General features: G+C 56.1%; 1 protein-coding gene across 2 annotated transcripts in view; it reads left to right on the top strand.

Moving 5' to 3' along the window:
- LOC124036592 (serine/threonine-protein kinase TAO3-like) overlaps nt 1-19,208 on the top strand; it is a 147,582-nt gene that overhangs the window by 36,718 nt on the left and 91,656 nt on the right. The gene's annotated exons all lie outside the window — the stretch shown is intronic.

Raw genomic sequence — 19,208 nt, 5'->3', positions numbered from 1 at the left:
GACTAGGGTAGCGCGCATGGGGGGAGAGGAGGAGGACTAGGGTAGCGCGCTAGGGTGGGGGAGAGGAGGAGGACTAGGGTAGCGCGCGTGGGGGAGAGGAGGAGGACTAGGGTAGCGCGCGTGGGGGAGAGGAGGAGGACTAGGGTAGCGCGCGTGGAGGCGTGGGGGAGAGGAGGAGGACTAGGGTAGCGCGCGGGAGGGAGAAGAGGGGAGGGAGGAGGGAGAAGAGGAGGACTAGGGTGGGGGGAGAGGAGGAGGACTAGGGTAGCGCGTGGGGGGAGAGGAGGAGGCGTGGGGGAGAGGAGGAGGACTAGGGTAGCGCGCGTGGGGGAGAGGAGGAGGACTAGGGTAGCGCGGGGGAGAGGAGGAGGACTAGGGTAGCGCGCGGGGGAGAGGAGGAGGACTAGGGTAGCGCGCGTGGGGGAGAGGAGGAGGACTAGGGTAGCGCGTGGGGGGAGAGGAGGAGGACTAGGGGCGCGCGTGGGGGAGAGGAGGAGGACTAGGAGCGCGTGGGGGAGAGGAGGAGGAGGGGACTAGGGTAGCGCGCGTGGGGGAGAGGAGGAGGAGGACTAGGGTAGCGCGCGTGGGGGGAGAGAGGAGGAGGAGGAGGAGGAGGACTAGGGTAGCGCGCGTGGGGGAGAGGAGGAGGAGGAGGACTAGGGTAGCGCGCGTGGGGGAGAGGAGGAGGACTAGGGTAGCGCGCGTGGGGGAGAGGAGGAGGACTCTGGGATCGCGCGAGGAGGACTCTGGGATCGCGCGAGGAGGACTCTGGGATCGCGCGAGGAGGACTCTGGGATCGCGCGAGGAGGACTCTGGGATCGCGCGAGGAGGACTCTGGGATCGCGCGAGGAGGACTCTGGGATCGCGCGAGGAGGACTCTGGGATCGCGCGAGGAGGACTCTGGGAGCGCGCGAGGAGGAGGGCTGGGGGAGGGCAGGGGAGACGAGAGGAGGAGGAGTAGTAGGGGAGCGTGCGCGTGGGGGGAGAGGAGGAGGAATAGGGGAGCGTGCGCGTGGGGGGAGAGGAGGAGGAGTAGGGGAGCGTGCGCGTGGGGGAGAGGAGGAGGAGTAGGGGAGCGTGCGCGTGGGGGAGAGGAGGAGGAATACGGGAGCGTGCGCGTGGGGAGAGGAGGAGGAATAGGGGAGCGTGCGCGTGGGGGAGAGGAGGAGGACTAGGGGAGCGTGCGCGTGGGGAGGACTAGGGGTGCGTGCGCGTGCGTGGGGAGGACTAGGGGAGCGTACGCGTGGGGGGAGAGAGGAGGAGGACTAGGGTAGCGCGCACGTGGGGGAGAGGAGGAGGACTAGGGGAGCGCGGGGGAGGATGAGGAGGGAAGCGCGCAGGGGAGGGGGTGGACTGGGTGAGTGCGGGGATGGGACTGGGGGTGCGCGGGGGGAGGAGGAGGACTAGGGCAGCGTGGGGGGATGACTTGGGGTGCGTGGGGGAAGAGATCTTGTCATGATCTCAAAGACTAAACTCTTCCTGGAAGCTCCTCTTCTATTTTGAGACTGTTCCTGAGTAAGGCCCCAGATTCAAAGACTACTGGTACCTAAAAGGCTGATCTATGTAGCCTCACTCCCATGATTCATAGTCTTCTATAGAGCCGTCGTATTATTTTGCGTCACTAAGCTCTGAATACGATAGAGCTAGCTCCTCAGACTGCTCTGAATATGGTAGAGCTTGCTCCTCAGACTGCTCTGAATACGGTAGAGCTAGCTCCTCAGACTGCTCTGAATAAGGTAGAGCTTGCTCCTCAGACTGCTCTGAATATGGTAGAGCTAGCTCCTCAGACTGCTCTGAATACGGTAGAGCTAGCTCCTCAGACTGCTCTGAATACGGTAGAGCTAGCTCCTCAGACTGCTCTGAATACGGTAGAGCTAGCTCCTCAGACTGCTCTGAATACGGTAGAGCTAGCTCCTCAGACTGCTCTGAATACGGTAGAGCTAGCTCCTCAGACTGCTCTGAATACGGTAGAGCTAGCTCCTCAGACTGCTCTGAATACGGTAGAGCTAGCTCCTCAGACTGCTCTGAATACGGTAGAGCTAGCTCCTCAGACTGCTCTGAATACGGTAGAGCTAGCTCCTCAGACTGCTCTGAATACGGTAGAGCTAGCTCCTCAGACTGCTCTGAATACGGTAGAGCTAGCTCCTCAGACTGCTCTGAATACGGTAGAGCTAGCTCCTCAGACTGCTCTGAATACGGTAGAGCTAGCTCCTCAGACTGCTCTGAATACGGTAGAGCTTGCTCCTCAGACTGCTCTGAATACGGTAGAGCTAGCTCCTCAGACTGCTTTGAAAGCTATAAATCCTGTTGTGTAGCAGGAGTCTGTGTGTCTGTGTCTGCGTGCCCTCTTATCAGTCACCCTATCTGAGATAAGTCTATAAAATCCCACCAACAGCATGTGGCGCTGCCACCAAAACAGGACACTGTACTTACTGTACTTTGTAGTTACTGTAACCGGCTGTAGACATCTGGTCTATGTGTGTATCATCTTTGTTAGTCGGCAACATATTGAATCAGTCCATTTTATTTTTGTTTGTCTGTGGGTCTCTGTGTGTCGGTGGGTCTCTGTGTGTCTGTGGGTCTCTGTGTGTCTGTGGGTCTCTGTGTGTCTGTGCCCCCACTTCAACCCAATGCTAGATTTAAGACACTGACACACATATGCACACACACACACACACACACACACACACACACACACACACACACACACACACACACACACACACACACACAGACACAGACACAGACACACAGAGACACACACAACCTATGACTCCCTCTACAAATGGCACTCATCTTTAGAGCTGCATCTAGTTCTGTGACATTAATACGGTTAGATTCTAGTCCAATTAATTTCCCCAGACTGGGGGAGCCCACCAGCTGAGCAGCAGCCAAAATCGGCTTAATATTAGCCCCTAAAGAAAAATAAAATAATTCATGTCTCCCTCCTCTCTCCTCTCCCCCCCTTCTTCCCTACTCTCCTTCCATCCTCCCCTACTCTCTCCTCTCCCCCCTTCTCCCCGACTCTCCTTCCATCCTCCCCTACTCTACTCCCCTACTCTCTCCTCCCCTACTCCCCTCCTCCCCTCTCCCTCCTCTCTCCTCCCCTCCTCTCTCCTCCCATACTCCCCTCTCTACTCCCCTACTCCCCTACTGCCCTCTCTACTCCCCTACTGCCCTCTCTCCTCCTCTCTTACTCCCCTACTCCCCTCCCCTCCTCTCTCCTCCCTCCTCTCTCCTCCCCTACTCCCCTCCTCTCTCCTCCCCTCCTCTCTCCTCCCCCTCCTCTACTCCCCTCCTCCCCTCCTCGCTCCTCCCCTCCTCTCACCTCCCGTCCTCTACTCCCCTCCTCCCCCTCCTCTACTCCCCTCCCCTACTCCCCTCCTCTCTCCTCCCCTCCTCTCTCCTCCCCTCCTCTACTCCCCTCCTCCCCCTCCTCGCTCCTCCCCTCCTCTCTCCTCCCCTCCTCTCTCCTCCCCTCCTCTACTCCCCTCCTCTACTCCCTCCTCTTTCCTCCCCCTCCTCCCCCTCCTCTTTCCTCCCCTCCTCTTTCCTCCCCTCCTCTTTCCTCCCCTCTTTCTTCTCTCTCCTCTCCTCTCTCCTCCTCCCTCCTCTACTCCCCTCCTCTACTCCCCTCCCCCCTCCTCTACTCCTCTCTCCTCCCCTCCTCACCCTCCCTCTCTCTCCTCCTCTTTCCTCGCTCCCCTCCTCTCTCTCCCCTCCTCTCTCCTCCCTACTCCCCTACTCTCCTTTCCTCTCCTCTCCTCCCCTATTCCCTTACCCTCCTCTCCTACTCCCCTACTCTCCTCTCCTACTCCCCTACTCTCCTCTCCTCTCCTTCTCCCCTCCTCTCTCCTCTACTTCTCCCCTCGTCTCTCCTCTCCTTCTCCCTCCCTCTCTCCTCTTCTCCCCCCTCCCCCTCCTCCATACTCCCCTACTGCCCTCTCTACTCCCCTACTCCCTACTGCCCTCTCTACTCCCCTACTCCCTACTGCCCTCTCTACTCCCCTACTCCCCTACTGCCCTCTCTACTCCCCTACTCCCCTCCTCTCTCCTCTCTCCTCCCCTACTCCCCTCCTCTCTCCTCCCCTACTCCCCTCCTCTCAACTGCCCTACTCCCTCCTCTCTCCTCTCTCCTCCCTACTCCCTCCTCTCTCCTCTCTCCTCTCTCCTCCCTACTCCCCTCTCTCTCCCCTACTCCCCTCCTCTCTCTCCCCTCCTCTCTACTCCCTCCTCTACTCCCCTCCTCTCTCCTCCTCTCCTCTCTCCTCCTCCCCTCAGCTCTCCTCCTCATCTCCTCTACTCCCCTCCTCTACTCCCCTCCTCCCCCTCCTCTACTCCTCTCTCCTCCCCTCCTCACCCTCCTCTCTCCTCCTCTTTCCTCCCCTTCCCTCCTCTCTCTCCCCTCCTCTCTCCTCCCCTACTCCCCTACTCTCCTTTCCTCTCCTCTCCTCCCCTATTCCCTTACCCTCCTCTCCTACTCCCCTACTCTCCTCTCCTTCTCCCCTTCTCTCTCCTCTCCTTCTCCCCTTCTCTCTCAACTCCTCCCCCCTACTCCCTCCTCTCCTACTCCCTCCTCTCTCCTCTCCTTCTCCCCTCCTCTCTCCTCTCCTTCTCCCCTCCTCTCTCCTCTCCTACTCCCTCCTCCCCCTCCTCGCTCCTCTCTCCTCCCCGTCCTCTACTCCCCTCCTCCCCCTCCTCTACTCCCTCCTCTACTCCCTCCTCTACTCCCCTCCTCTACTCCCCTCCTCTTTCCTCCCCCTCCTCTCCTCCTCTCTCCTCCCCTCCTCTTTCCTCCCCTCTTTCTTCTCTCTCCTCTCCTCTCTCCTCCTCCCCTCAGCTCTCCTCCTCATCTCCTCTACTCCCCTCCTCCCCCTCCTCACCCTCCTCTCTCCTCCTCTTTCCTCCCCTCCCCCTCCTCTCTCTCCTCCCTACTCCCCTACTCTCCTTTCCTCTCCCTCTCCTCCCCTATTCCCTTACCCTCCTCTCCTACTCCCCTACTCTCCTCTCCTACTACCCTACTCTCCTCTCCTTCTCCCCTCCTCTCTCCTCTCCTTCTCCCTCCTCTCTCCTCTCCTTCTCCCTCCTCTCTCCTCTCCTTCCCCCCTACTCCCCTCCTCCATACTCCCCTACTGCCCTCTCTACTCCCCTACTCCCCTACTGCCCTCTCAACTCCCCTACTACCCTACTGCCCTCTCTACTCCCCTACTGCCCTCTCTCCTCCTCTCTTACTCCCCTACTCCCCTACTCCCCTCCTCTCTCCTCCCCTACTCCCCTCCTCTCTCCTCTCCTTCCCTCTTCTCTCCTCCCTACTCCCCTCCTCCATACTCCCCTACTGCCCTCTCTACTCCCCTACTGCCCTCTCTCCTCCTCTCTTACTCCCTACTCCTCTCCTCCCCTACTCCCTCCCTCTCTCCTCTCCTCCCCTCTTCTCTCCTCCCCTACTCCCCTCCTCTCTCCTCCCTACTCCCCTCCTCTCTCCTCCCCTCCTCTCAACTGCCCTACTCCTCTCCTCTCTCCTCTCTCCTCCCTACTCCCCTCCTCTCTCCTCCCCTACTCCCCTCCTCTCTCCTCCCCTCCTCTCTACTCCCCTCCTCTACTCCCCTCCTCTACTCCCCTCCCTCTCTCCTCCTCTCCTCTCTCCTCCTCCCCTCAGCTCTCCTCCTCATCTCCTCTACTCCCCTCCTCTACTCCCCTCCTCCCCTCCTCTACTCCTCTCTCCTCCCCTCCTCACCCTCCTCTCTCCTCCTCTTTCCTCCCCTCCTCTCTCTCCCCTCCTCTCTCCTCCCCTACTCTCCTTTCCTCTCCTCTCCTCCCCTATTCCCTTACCCTCCTCTCCTACTCCCCTACTCTCCTCTCCTTCTCCCCTTCTCTCTCCTCTCCTTCTCCCCTTCTCTCTCAACTCCTCCCCCTACTCCCCTCCTCTCCTACTCCCCTCCTCTCTCCTCTCCTTCTCCCTCCTCTCTCTCCTCTCCTTCTCCCCTCCTCTCTCCTCTCCTACTCCCCTCCTCCCCCTCCTCGCTCCTCTCTCCTCCCGTCCTCTACTCCCCTCCTCCCCTCCTCTACTCCCCTCCTCTACTCCCCTCCTCTACTCCCCTCCTCTACTCCCCTCCTCTTTCCTCCCCCTCCCTCTCCTCCTCTCTCCTCCCCTCCTCTTTCCTCCCCTCTTTCTTCTCTCTCCTCTCCCTCTCTCCTCCTCCCCTCAGCTCTCCTCCTCATCTCCTCTACTCCCCTCCCCCTCCTCTACTCCTCTCCCTCCCCCTCCTCACCCTCCTCTCTCCTCCTCTTTCCTCCCTCCCCTCTCTCTCCTCCCTACTCCCCTACTCTCCTTTCCTCTCCTCTCCTCCCCTATTCCCTTACCCTCCTCTCCTACTCCCCTACTCTCCTCTCCTACTACCCTACTCTCCTCTCCTTCTCCCCTCCTCTCTCCTCTCCTTCTCCCCTCCTCTCTCCTCTCCTTCTCCCCTCCTCTCTCCTCTCCTTCCCCCCCTACTCCCCTCCTCCATACTCCCCTACTGCCCTCTCTACTCCCCTACTCCCCTACTGCCCTCTCAACTCCCCTACTACCCTACTGCCCTCTCTACTCCCCTACTGCCCTCTCTCCTCCTCTCTTACTCCCCTACTCCCCTACTCCCCTCCTCTCTCCTCCCTACTCCCCTCCTCTCTCCTCTCCTTCCTCTTCTCTCCTCCCCTACTCCCCTCCTCCATACTCCCCTACTGCCCTCTCTACTCCCCTACTGCCCTCTCTCCTCCTCTCTTACTCCCCTACTCCTCTCCTCCCCTACTCCCCTCCTCTCTCCTCTCCTCCCCTCTTCTCTCCTCCCCTACTCCCCTCCTCTCTCCTCCCCTACTCCCTCCTCTCTCCTCCCCTCCTCTCAACTGCCCTACTCCTCTCCTCTCTCTCCTCTCTCCTCCCTACTCCCCTCCCTCTCTCCTCCCCCTACTCCCCCTCTCTCCTCCCTCCTCTCTACTCCCTCCTCTACTCCCCTCTCTACTCCCCCCTCCTCTCTCCTCCTCTCCTCTCTCCTCCTCCCCTCAGCTCTCCTCCTCATCTCCTCTACTCCCCTCCTCTACTCCCCTCCTCCCCCTCCTCTACTCCTCTCTCCTCCCCTCCTCACCCTCCTCTCTCCTCCTCTTTCCTCCCCTCCTCTCTCTCCCCTCCTCTCTCCTCCCTACTCTCCTTTCCTCTCCTCTCCTCCCCTATTCCCTTACCCTCCTCTCCTACTCCCCTACTCTCCTCTCCTTCTCCCTTCTCTCTCCTCTCCCCCCTACTCCCCTCCTCTCCTACTCCCCTCCTCTCTCCTCTCCTTCTCCCTCCTCTCTCCTCTCCTACTCCCCTCCTTCCCCTCCTCGCTCCTCTCTCCTCCCGTCCTCTACTCCCCCCTCCCCTCCTCTACTCCCCTCCTCTATGCCCCTCCTCTTTCCTCCCCCTCCTCTCCTCCTCTCTCCTCCCCTCCTCTTTCCTCCCCTCTTTCTTTTCTCTCCTCTCCTCTCTCCTCCTCCTCCCCTCAGCTCTCCTCCTCATCTCCTCTACTCCCCTCCTCCCCTCCTCTACTCCTCTCTCCTCCCCTCCTCACCCTCCTCTCTCCTCCTCTTTCCTCCCTCCCCTCCTCTCTCCCCCTCCTCTCTCCTCCCCTACTCCCCTACTCTCCTTTCCTCTCCTCTCCTCCCCTATTCCCTTACCCTCCTCTCCTACTCCCCTACTCTCCTCTCCTACTCCCCTACTCTCCTCTGCTTCTCCCCTCCTCTCTCCTCTTCTTCCCCCCCTACTCCCCTCCTCCATACTCCCCTACTGCCCTCTCTACTCCCCTACTGCCCTCTCAACTCCCCTACTACCCTACTGCCCTCTCTCCCCTACTGCCCTCTCTCCTCCTCTCTTACTCCCCTACTCCCTCCTCTCTCCTCCCCTACTCCCTCCTCCTCTCTCTCTCCTCCCCTCTTCTCTCATCCCCTACTCCCCTCCTCCATACTCCCCTACTGCCCTCTCTACTCCCCTACTGCCCTCTCTCCTCCTCTCTTACTCCCCTACTCCTCTCCTCCCCTACTCCCCTCCTCTCTCCTCTCCTCCCCTCTTCTCTCCTCCCCTACTCCCCTCCTCTCTCCTCCCCCTACTCCCCTCCTCTCTCCTCCCTCCTCTCAACTGCCCTACTCCTCTCTCTCTCCTCCCTACTCCCTCCCTCTCTCCTCCCCTACTCCCCTCCTCTCTCCTCCCCTCCTCTTTCCTCCCCTCCTCTCTACTCCCCTCCTCTACTCCCCCTCCTCCCCTCCTCGCTCCTCCCCTCCTCTCTCCTCCCCACCTCTCTCCTCCCTCCTCTACTCCCCTCCTCTACTCCCCTCCTCTACTCCCCTCCTCTGCTCCCCTCCTCTACTCCCCTCCTCTTTCCTCCCCCTCCTCTCCTCCTCTCTCCTCCTCCTCCTCTTTCCTCCCTCCTCTTTCCTCCCCTCTTTCCTCTCTCTCCTCTCCTCTCTCCTCCCCCTCAGCTCTCCTTCTCCCCTCCTCTACTCCCCCCTCCCCCCTCCTTTACTCCTCTCTCCTCCCCTCCTCCCCCTCTCTCTCCTCCTCTTTCCTCCCCTTCTCTCTCTCTCTCTCCCCTCCTCTCTCCTCTCCTACTCCCTACTCTCCACTCCTCTCCTCTCCTCCCCTATTCCCTTACCCTCCTCTCCTACTCCCCTCTCTCATTTCCTTCTCCCTCCTCTCTCCTCACCTTCTCCCTCCTCTCTCCTCTCCTTCTCCCTCCCTCTCCTCTCCTTCTCCTCTCCTCTCCTTCTCCCTTTCTCTCCTCTCCTTCCCCCTACTCCCCTCCTCTCCTACTCCCCTCCTCTCTCCTCTCCTTCTCCCCTCCTCTCTCCTCTCCTACTCCCCTCCTCTCTCCTCCCCTTCTCCCCTCCTCTCTCCTCTCCTTCTCCCCTCCTCTCTCCTCTCCTTCTCCCTTCTCTCTCCTCTCCTCCCCCTACTCCCCTCCTCTCCTACTCCCCTCCTCTCTCCTCTCCTTCTCCCTCCTCTCTCCTCTCCTTCTCCCCTCCTCTCTCCTCTCCTTCTCCCCTCTCTCTCCTCTCCTCCCCCTACTCCCCTCCTCTCCTACTCCCTCCTCTCTCTCTCCCTGCTCTACCCCTTCTATACTCCCCTTGACTCCCCTCTTCCCCCTCCCTACTCCCCTCTACTCCCCTCCTCTCTCACTTCCCTACTCCCCTCCTCTCTCCTCCTCCCCCTCCTCTACTCCCCTCCTCCCCCCCTCCTCTACTCCCCTCCTCCCCCTCCTCTTCTCCCTCCTCTCTCCTCCCCTACTCTCCTCTCCTACTCCCTCCTACTCTCCTCTCCTACTCCCCTCCTCTCTGCTCTCCTACTCCCCTCCTCTCCCCCCTCTCCTACTCCCTCCTCTCTCCTCTCCCCTACTCCCCTCCTCTCTCACTCCCCTACTCCCCTACTCCCCTCCTCTCTCCTCCCCTACTCTCCTCTCCTACTCCCCTCCTACTCTCCTCTCCTACTCCCCTACTCTCCCTCCTACTCTCCTCTCCTACTCCCCTCCTCTCTGCTCTCCTACTCCCCTCCTCTCCTCTCCTACTCCCCTCCTCTCCCTCTCCTACTCCCCTCCCTCTCCCCCACTCCCCTACTCCCCCCTCTCTCACACCCCTACTCCCCTACTCCCCTCCTCTCTCACTCCCCTACTCCCCTCCTCTCCCCTCTCCTACTCCCCTCCTCTCCCCACTCCCCTACTCCCCTCCTCTCTCACACCCCTACTCCCCTACTCCCCTCCTCTCTCACTCCCCTACTCCCTCCTCTCCCCTCTCCTACTCCCCTCCTCTCCCCTCTCCTACTCCCCCTCTCCCCACTCCCCTACTCCCCTCCTCTCTCACACCCCTACTCCCTACTCCCCTCCTCTCTCACTCCCCTACTCCCCTCCTCTCTCCTCCCTACTCTCCTCTCCTACTCCGCTCCTACTCTCCTCTCCTATTCCCCTCCTCTCTGCTCTCTCCTACTCCTTTCCTCTCCCCTCTCCTACTCCCCTGCTCTCCTCCTCCCTCTCTCTCTCCTCTCCTCTCTCTCCTCTCCTCCTCCTCCTACTCCGCTCCTACTCTCCTCTCCTACTCCCCTACTCTCCTCCTACTCTCCTCTCCTACTCCCCTCCTCTCTGCTCTCCTACTCCCCTCCTCTCCCCTCTCCTACTCCCCTCCTCTCCCCACTCCCCTACTCCCCTCCTCTCTCACACCCCTACTCCCCTACTCCCCTCCTCTCTCACTCCCCTACTCCCCTCCTCTCTCCTCCCTACTCTCCTCTCCTACTCCGCTCCTACTCTCCTCTCCTATTCCCCTCCTCTCTGCTCTCCTACTCCCCTCCTCTCCCCTCTCCTACTCCTTTCCTCTCCCCTCTCCTACTCCCCTGCTCTCCTCCTCCCCTCTCTCTCTCCTCTCCTCTCTCTCCTCTCCTCCTCTCCTACTCCGCTCCTACTCTCCTCTCCTACTCCCCTACTCTCCCCTCCTACTCTCCTCTCCTACTCCCCTCCTCTCTGCTCTCCTACTCCCCTCCTCTCCCCTCTCCTACTCCCCTCCTCTCCCCTCTCCTACTCCCCTCCTCTCCCCACTCCCCTACTCCCCTCCTCTCTCACACCCCTACTCCCCTACTCCCCTCCTCTCTCACACCCCCTACTCCCCTCCTCTCTCCTCCCCTACTCTCCTCTCCTACTCCGCTCCTACTCTCCTCTCCTATTCCCCTCCTCTCTGCTCTCCTACTCCCCTCCTCTCCCCTCTCCTACTCCTTTCCTCTCCCCTCTCCTACTCCCCTGCTCTCCTCCTCCCCTCTCTCTCTCCTCTCCTCTCTCTCCTCTCCTCCTCTCCTACTCCCCCCCCCTCCTCTCCTCCTCCTCTCTCCTCCCCTACTTCTCTCTCTCTCCTCACCATCTATCCTTTCTCAATTCAGTTCAAGGGGCTTTATTGGCATGGAAAACATGTTGACATTGCCAAAGCAAGTGAGGTAGATAATATACAAAGTGAAATAAACAATACAAATGAACAGTAAATATTACACTCACAGAAGTTCCAAAAGAATAAAGACATTACAAATGTCATATTATGTTTATATATATATACAGTGTTGTAACGATGAACAAATGGTTAAAGTACAAAATGGAAAATAAATAAGCATAAATATGGGTTGTATTTACAATGGTGTTTGTTCTTCACTGGTTGCCCTTTTCTCGTGGCAACAGGTCACAAATCTTGCTGCTGTGATGGCACACTGTGGTATTTCACCTAGTAGATATGAGAGTTGGGTTTGTTTTCGAACTCTTTGTTGATCTGTGTAATCTGAGGGAAATATGTGTCTCTAGAGAGGTCATACATTGGGCAGGAGGTTAGGAAGTGTAGCTCAGTTTCCACCTCATTTTGTTGGCAGTGAGCACATAGCCTGTCTTCTCTTGAGAGCCATGTCTTCCTACGGCGGCCTTTCTCAATAGCAAGGCTATGCTCACAGTACATAGTCAAAGCTTTCCCTAATTTTGGGTCAGTCACAGTGGACAGGTATTCTGCCACAATGTACTCTCTGTTTAGGGCCAAATAATATTCCAGTTTGCTCCTACCTCCCTCTCTCACTCTCCCTTTTCCCCCTCTCTCCCTCTCCCTTCCTCTCTCCCTCTCCCTTCCTCTCCCTTCTTTCTCTCCCTTCTCCCTCTCCTCTCTCCCTCTCCCTTCCTCTCTCCCTCTCCCTTCCTCTCTCCCTCTCCCTTCCTCTCTCCCTCTCCCTTCCTCTCTCCTTCCTCTTCCTCTCCCCTTCCTCTTCCTCTCCCCCTCTCCCTCCTCTTCCTCTCCCTCCTCTTCCTCCCCTCTCCCTCCCTCTCTCTCCCTCCCCCTCTCTCCCTCTCTTTCCCTCCCCCTCTCTCCCTCTCTCTCCCTCCCTCCCTCCCTCCCTCTCTCTCCCTCCCCTTCCCCTCTCTCTCTCCCTCCCCTTCCCCTCTCTCTCTCTCTCCCTCCCCTCCCCCTCTCTCTCCCTCCCCTTCCCCCTCTCTCTCTCTCCCTCCCCTTCCCCTCTCTCCCTCTCCCTCCCCTTCCCCTCTCTCCCTCTCCTTCCCCTCCCTCCCCTTATGCTCCCTCCCCTTCCCCTCTCTCTCTCCCTCCCCTCCCCCTCTCTCTCTCCCTCCCCTTCCCCTCTCTCTCTCTCCCTCCCCTTCCCCTCTCTCCCTCTCCCTCCCCTTCCCCTCTCTCCCTCTCCCTCCCCTCTCTCCCTCTCCCTCCCCTTCCCCTCTCTCCCTCTCCTTCCCTCCCTCCCCTTATGCTCCCTCCCCTTCCCCTCCCTCCCCTTCCGCTCCCTCCTCCCCTTCCCCTCCCTCCCCTTCCGCTCCCCCCCTCCCCTTCCCCCTCTCTCTCTCTCCCTCCCCTTCCCCTCTCTCTCTCTCTCTCTCTCTCTCTCTCTCCCTCCCCTTCCCCTCTCTCTCTCTCCTTCCCCTCTCTCTCTCTCCCTCCCGTTCCCCTCTCTCTCTCCCCTTCCCCTCTCTCTCTCTCCCTTCCCCTCTCTCTCTCTATCTCTCCCCTTCCCCCTCTCTATCTCTCTCTCTCTCCCCTTCCCCTCTCTCTCTCTCCCTTCCCCTCTCTCTATCTCTCTCTCTCTCCCCTTCCCCTCTCTCTCCCCTTCCCCTCCTCTCTCTCTCTCTCTCTCTCTCTCTCTCCTTCCCCTCTCTCTCCCTCCCGTTCCCCTCTCTCTTCTCTCTCACCCTTCCCCTCTCTCTCCCCCCTTCCCCTCTCTCTCTCTCCCCTTCCCCTCTCTCTCTCTCTCCCCTTCCCCTCTCTCTCTCTCTCTCTCTCTCCCCTTCCCTCTCTCTCTCTCTCCCCTTCCCTCTCTCTCTCTCTCTCTCTCTCTCTCTCTCTCTCTCTCTCTCTCTCTCTCTCTCTCTCTCTCTCTCTCTCTCTCTCTCTCTCTCTCTCTCTCTCTCTCTCTCTCTCTCTCTCTCCTTCCTTTCTCTCTCTTCCTCTCTCTCCCCTTCCCCCTCCCTCCGTCCATCCCTCCCACTCTCTCTCCCTCCCTCTCCCTCTCTCCCTCTTTTCTCTCCTCCCCCCTCCCTACTGTCATGGGTACGCACACACACTGTCATGGGTACACACACACACTGTCATGGGTACACACACACTGTCATGGACACACACATGGTCATGGACACACACACACTGTCATGGGTACACACACACTGTTATGGGTACACACACACTGTCATGGGTACACACACACACTGTCATGAGTACACACACACTGTTATGGGTACACACACACTGTCATGAGTACACACACACTGTCATGGGTACACACACACACTGTCATGGGTACACACACACTGTCATGGGTACACACACACTGTCATGGGTACACACACACTGTCATGGGTACACACACACTGTCATGAGTACACACACACTGTCATGGGTACACACACACACTGTCATGGGTACACACACACTGTTATGGGTACACACACTAATAATCACACACTGACGTACTCACACACATCAATGAGTGTCTGAAGGATGTCTGCACATAGATCACTCACACACTCTCACATACACAGTCTTAACACAGACACACACACACACAGCAATAACAGTGTCTGAAGGCCGTCTCCTGCCCTTGGCTACGAGGCGTTGCTGCTGTGATGGCACACTGTGGAATTCCACCCAGTAGATATGGGAGTTTATCAAAATTGGGTTTGTTTTCAAATTCTTTGTTGATCTGTGTAATCTGAGGGAAATATGTGTCTCTAATACAGTCATACATTGAGCAGGAGGTTAGAAAGGTATTCTGCCACTATGTACTCTCTGTTTAAGGCCAAATAACATTCCAGTTTGCTCCTCCCTCCTACCTCCGCTCTCTCCCTTTTCCCTCTCCCTTCCTCTCTCCCTTCTCCCTCTCCCTTCCTCTCTCCCTTCTCCTTCTCCCTTCCTCTCTCCCTTCTCCCTCTCCCTTCCTGTCTCCCTTGCTCTCTCCCTTCTCCCTCTCCCTTCCTCTCTCCCTTCTCCTTCTCCCTTCCTCTCTCCCTTCTCCCTCTCCCTTCCTCTCTCCCTTCTCCTTCTCCCTTCCTCTCCCCCTCTCCTCTCCCTTCCTCTCCCCCTCTCCTTCTCCCTTCCTCTCCCCCTCTCCCTCTCCCTTCCTCTCCCCTCTCCCTCTTCCTTCCTCCCCCTCTCCTTCTCCCTTCCTCTCCCTCTCCCTTCCTCCCCCTCTCCTTCTCCTTCCTCTCCCTCTCCTTCCCCTTCCTCCCCCTCTCCTTCCCCTTCCTCTCCCTCTCCTTCCCCTTCCTCTCCCCTCTCCCTCCTTCTTCTCTCCCTCTCCCTTCTCCCTCTCCTTCCCCTTCCTCTCCCCCTCTCCTTCCTCCTCTCCCTCCCTCCCTCCCTCCCTCCCTCCAACCTCCCTTCACTTCTCTCCCTCCCCTTCCCCCTCTCTCTCCCCTTCCTCTCTCTCTCCCTCCGCTTCCCCCTCCTCTCTCTCTCTCTCCCTCCCCCCCCCCCCCTCTCTCTCCCTCCCCCTTCCCCCCTCTCTCTCTCTCCTTCCCTCCCCCTCTCTCTCTCTCTCTCTCTCTCTCTCTCCCTCCCTCTCTCTCTCTCTCTCTCCCTCCCCTTCCCCCTCTCTCTCTCTCTCCCTCCCCTTCCCCTCTCTCTCTCTCTCTCCCTCCCCTTCCCTCTCTCTCTCCCTCCCCCTTCCCTCCCTCTCTCTCTCCTTCCCTCCCTCTCTCTCCCTCCCTCCTTCTCTCTTTTATCTCCTCCCCCCGCCCTACACATACTGTCATGGGTACACACACACACACACTGTCATGGGTACACACACACACACACACATACACACATACACACACACACACACACACACACACACACACACACACACACACACACACACACACACACACACACACACACACACACACACACACACACACACACACACACACACACTGTCATGGGTACACACACACACACTGTCATGGGTACATACACACACACTGTCATGGGTACACACACACACACTGTCATGGGTACATACACACACTGTCATGGGTACACACACACACACTGTCATGGGTACACACACACACACTGTCATGGGTACACACACACTGTCATGGGTACATACACACACTGTCATGGACACACACACACTGTCATGGGTACACACACACAGTTATGGGTACACACACTAATAATCACACACTGACGTACTCACACACATCAATGAGTGTCTGAAGGATGTCTGCACATGTACTCACAGTTTGTCCTGCACATAGATCACTCACACACTCTCACATACACAGTCTAACACAGACACACACACACACACACACACACACACACACACACACACACACACACACACACACACACACACACACACACACACACACACACACACACACACACACACACACACACACACACACACACACACAGCAATAACAGTGTCTGAAGGCCGTCTCCTGCCCTTGGCTACGAGGCGTTCTCTGACCTAGGTCACATCACACACAAAATATAGGACCCCCTTTCTCCCCCTCATTCTCTCTCTCAACCTCTGGCCAATCTCTTCTCCTCTTCTCTCGCTCTCTCTCCCTGCATCTCTCTCTCTCTTTCCCTGCATCTCTCTCTCTCTCCCTGCATCTCTCTCTCTCTCCCTGCAGCTCTCTCTCTGCCATGCTCTCTCTCTCTGCCATGCTCTCTTTCTCTTGGCCTGCCTCTCTCTCTTTGCCTGCCTCTCTCTCTCTCTCTGCCATGCTCTCTCTCTCTGCCATGCTCTCTCTCTCTTGGCCTGCCTCTCTCTCTTTGCCTGCCTCTCTCTCTCTCTGCCATGCTCTCTCTCTCTGCCATGCTCTCTCTCTCTTGGCCTGCCTCTCTCTCTCTCTGCCTCTCTCTCTCTCTCTCTCTCTCTCTCTCTCTGCCTCTCTCTCTGCCTCTCTCTCTCTCTGCCTCTCTCTCTCTGCCTCTTTTCTCTCTCTCTCTCTGCCTCTCTCTCTCTCTCTGCCTCTCTCTCTCTGACTTTCTCTGCCTCTCTCTCTCTCTCTCTCTCTCTGCCTCTCTCTCTCTCTTCTCTGCCTGCCTCTCTACCTGCCTCTCTCTGCCAGCCTCTCTCTCTGCCTGCCTGCCTGCCTCTCTCTCTCTATCTCTGACTCTTCTCTCTCTCTCTCTGGCTCCTCTCTTTCTGAAGGAGGGAGGACAAGAAGGCAAGACTTGAGAGCTCAACTTTCCCAAGGCTCCTGCCTTCTGCATCACTTTAGGTTATAAATCATGTAGCGACACTCACAAGAAGCAAAATACATTTAGGTCCTCTTTTTGTCCTTTATTATTCAAACTGTGGCTTGTTATACCTGATCTGAGGCCTGTGGTATCTAGAGGGAGGATTTTTCTGAACTCCCATATCTACTGGGTGAAATACCACAGTGTACAATCACAGCAGCAAGATTCACAACCAGTGAAGAACAAACATTGTAAATACAACCCATATTTTTTTTCTTCCCTTTTGTCCTTGAACTATTTTCACATTGTTATAACACTGTACAGTAAATAGCCATAATATGGCATTTGAGATTTGTCTATTCCTTTGAAACCTGTGATTGTCATGTTTACTTTTTATTGTTTATTTCACTTCTGTTTATCTATTTCACTTGCTTTGGCAATGTTTCCAATGCCGAAAAGCCCTTTGAATTGAATTGAATTGATATGAGACCTATGATATCTAGAAGAGAGAGATGTGAGGCCTGTGTTACCAAGAGAGAGAGATGTGAAGCTTGTGTTATCTAGAGGAGAGAGAGAGAGAGAGATGTGAGGATTGTGTTATCTAGAGGAGAGAGAGAGAGATGTGAAGCTTGTGTTATCTAGAGGAGAGAGAGAGAGAGAGATGTGAGGATTGTGTTATCTAGAGGAGAGAGAGAGAGATGTGAGGCCTGTGTTATCTAGAGAGAGAGAGATATGAGGCCTGTGTTATCTAGAGGAGAGAGAGAGATGTGAGGCCTGTGTTATCTAGAGGAGAGAGAGAGATGTGAGGCTTGTGTTATCTAGAGGAGAGAGAGAGATGTGAGGCCTGTGTTATCTAGAGGAGAGAGATATGAGGCCTGTGTTATCTAGAGAGAGAAAGATGTGAGGCCTGTGTTATCTAGAGGAGAGAGAGCGATGTGAGGCCTGTGTTATCTAGAGAGAGAAAGATGTGAGGCCTGTGTTATCTAGAGAGAGAGATGTGAGGCCTGTGTTATCTAGAGGAGTGAGAGAGATGTGAGGCTTGTGTTATCTAGAGGAGAGAGAGAGATGTGAGGCTTGTGTTATCTAGAGAAGCGAGAGAGAGATGTGAGGCTTGTGTTATCTAGAGGAGAGAGAGAGAGATGTGAGGCCTGTGTTATCTAGAGGAGAGAGAGAGATGTGAGGCCTGTGTTATCTAGAGGAGAGAGATATGAGGCCTGTGTTATCTAGAGAGAGAGCGATGTGATGCCTGTGTTATCTAGAGAGAGAGATGTGAGGCCTGTGTTATCTAGAGGAGAGAGAGCGATGTGAGGCCTGTGTTATCTAGAGAGAGAAAGATGTGAGGCCTGTGTTATCTAGAGAGAGAGAGATGTGAGGCCTGTGTTATCTAGAGGAGTGAGAGAGATGTGAGGCTTGTGTTATCTAGAGGAGAGAGAGAGATGTGAGGCTTGTGTTATCTAGAGGAGAGAGAGAGATGTGAGGCCTGTGTTATCTAGAGGAGAGAGAGAGATGTGAGGCCTGTGTTATCTAGAGGAGAGAGATATGAGGCCTGTGTTATCTAGAGAGAGAGCGATGTGAGGCCTGTGTTATCTAGAGAGAGAGATGTGAGGCCTGTGTTATTTAGAGGAGAGAGAGAGAGATGTGAGGATTGTGTTATCTTGAGGAGAGAGAGAGATGTGAGGATTGTGTTATCTTGAGGAGAGAGAGAGATGTGAGGCCTGTGTTATCTAGAGGAGAGGAGTAAATCATTTGGAGAAAGAGGAAGTAGTTATCTTGGAAGAGCTCAGCGATCATTGGATGAATAATGTGAGTCTCTTTTCTTTTGGCTGTTGTCTGGTTGGATGGATGTTCACTTCACAACATGTTATTTTGTTGTCTTGCCACTGACAGCCAGACTGGAGCTAGGTGCCAGACTTCACTAATCCTTGTTGATAACAAGCATACCCATAACATGATGCATACCCATGACATGATGCAGCCACCACAATGCTTGAAAATATGAAAAGTGTGGCTCTGTGATGTGTTGTTGGACTTAGGTTCGCCCCAAAAGTAATGCTCTCTATTCAGGACCTGAAGTTAGATTTTTTTGCCACATTTTTAGCAGTTTAACTTCAGTGCCTTACTGTAAACAGGATGTGATTATTGTAGATGTGACAGTACTGTAGCTAGCTAGCTGCTGCCAGACCAGAGCTCTTGTAGATGTGACAGTACTGTAGCTAGCTAGCTGCTGCCAGACCAGAGCTCTTGTAGATGTGACAGTACTGTAGCTAGCTAGCTGCTGCAAGACCAGAGCACTTGTAGATGTGACAGTACTGTAGCTAGCTAGCTGCTGCCAGACCAGAGCTCTTGTAGATGTGACAGTACTTGTAGATGTGACAGTAGATGTGACAGTACTAGCTAGCTAGCTGCTGCCAGACCAGAGCTCTTGTAGATGTGACAGATGTGACAGACCAGAGCACTTGTAGATGTGACAGTACTGTAGCTAGCTAGCTGCTGCCAGACCAGAGCTCTTGTAGAAGACCAGAGACCAGAGCTCTTGTAGATGTGACAGTACTGTAGCTAGCTAGCTGCTGCAAGACCAGAGCACTTGTAGATGTGACAGTACTGTAGCTAGCTAGCTGCTGCCAGACCAGAGCTCTTGTAGATGTGACAGTACTGTAGCTAGCTAGCTGCTGCAAGACCAGAGCTCTTGTAGATGTGACAGTACTGTAGCTAGCTAGCTGCTGCCAGACCAGAGCTCTGTTGTATCTTCGTGGATGGGGATGCTCTACCACCTAACCAACTCAGGGTATGATAGGCCTAGACTGTACTCTGTACTAGTCACTAACAGTGTGCTCAAACAACCTGTAAGGGTTATGAATTATTACAGTGCACTTCTGATACGTACATATTTGTTTAAGTACACACTCTGTTGAAGTGAATTACGTAATTTCAACCCGTTTTGATCAGTTATGTCATGCTGAAGTTTTCTATACTTGATTTATTTATGTAAGTATGCTCTTTCCTCTGTTTCCTCA

This window comes from Oncorhynchus gorbuscha, linkage group LG05 (assembly GCF_021184085.1).
Source record: "Oncorhynchus gorbuscha isolate QuinsamMale2020 ecotype Even-year linkage group LG05, OgorEven_v1.0, whole genome shotgun sequence".
In the NCBI taxonomy this organism is placed as follows: Eukaryota; Metazoa; Chordata; class Actinopteri; order Salmoniformes; family Salmonidae; genus Oncorhynchus; species Oncorhynchus gorbuscha.
The sequence above is the reverse complement of the archived record's forward strand: the minus strand, read 5'-3'. Positions and strand labels throughout refer to the sequence as shown.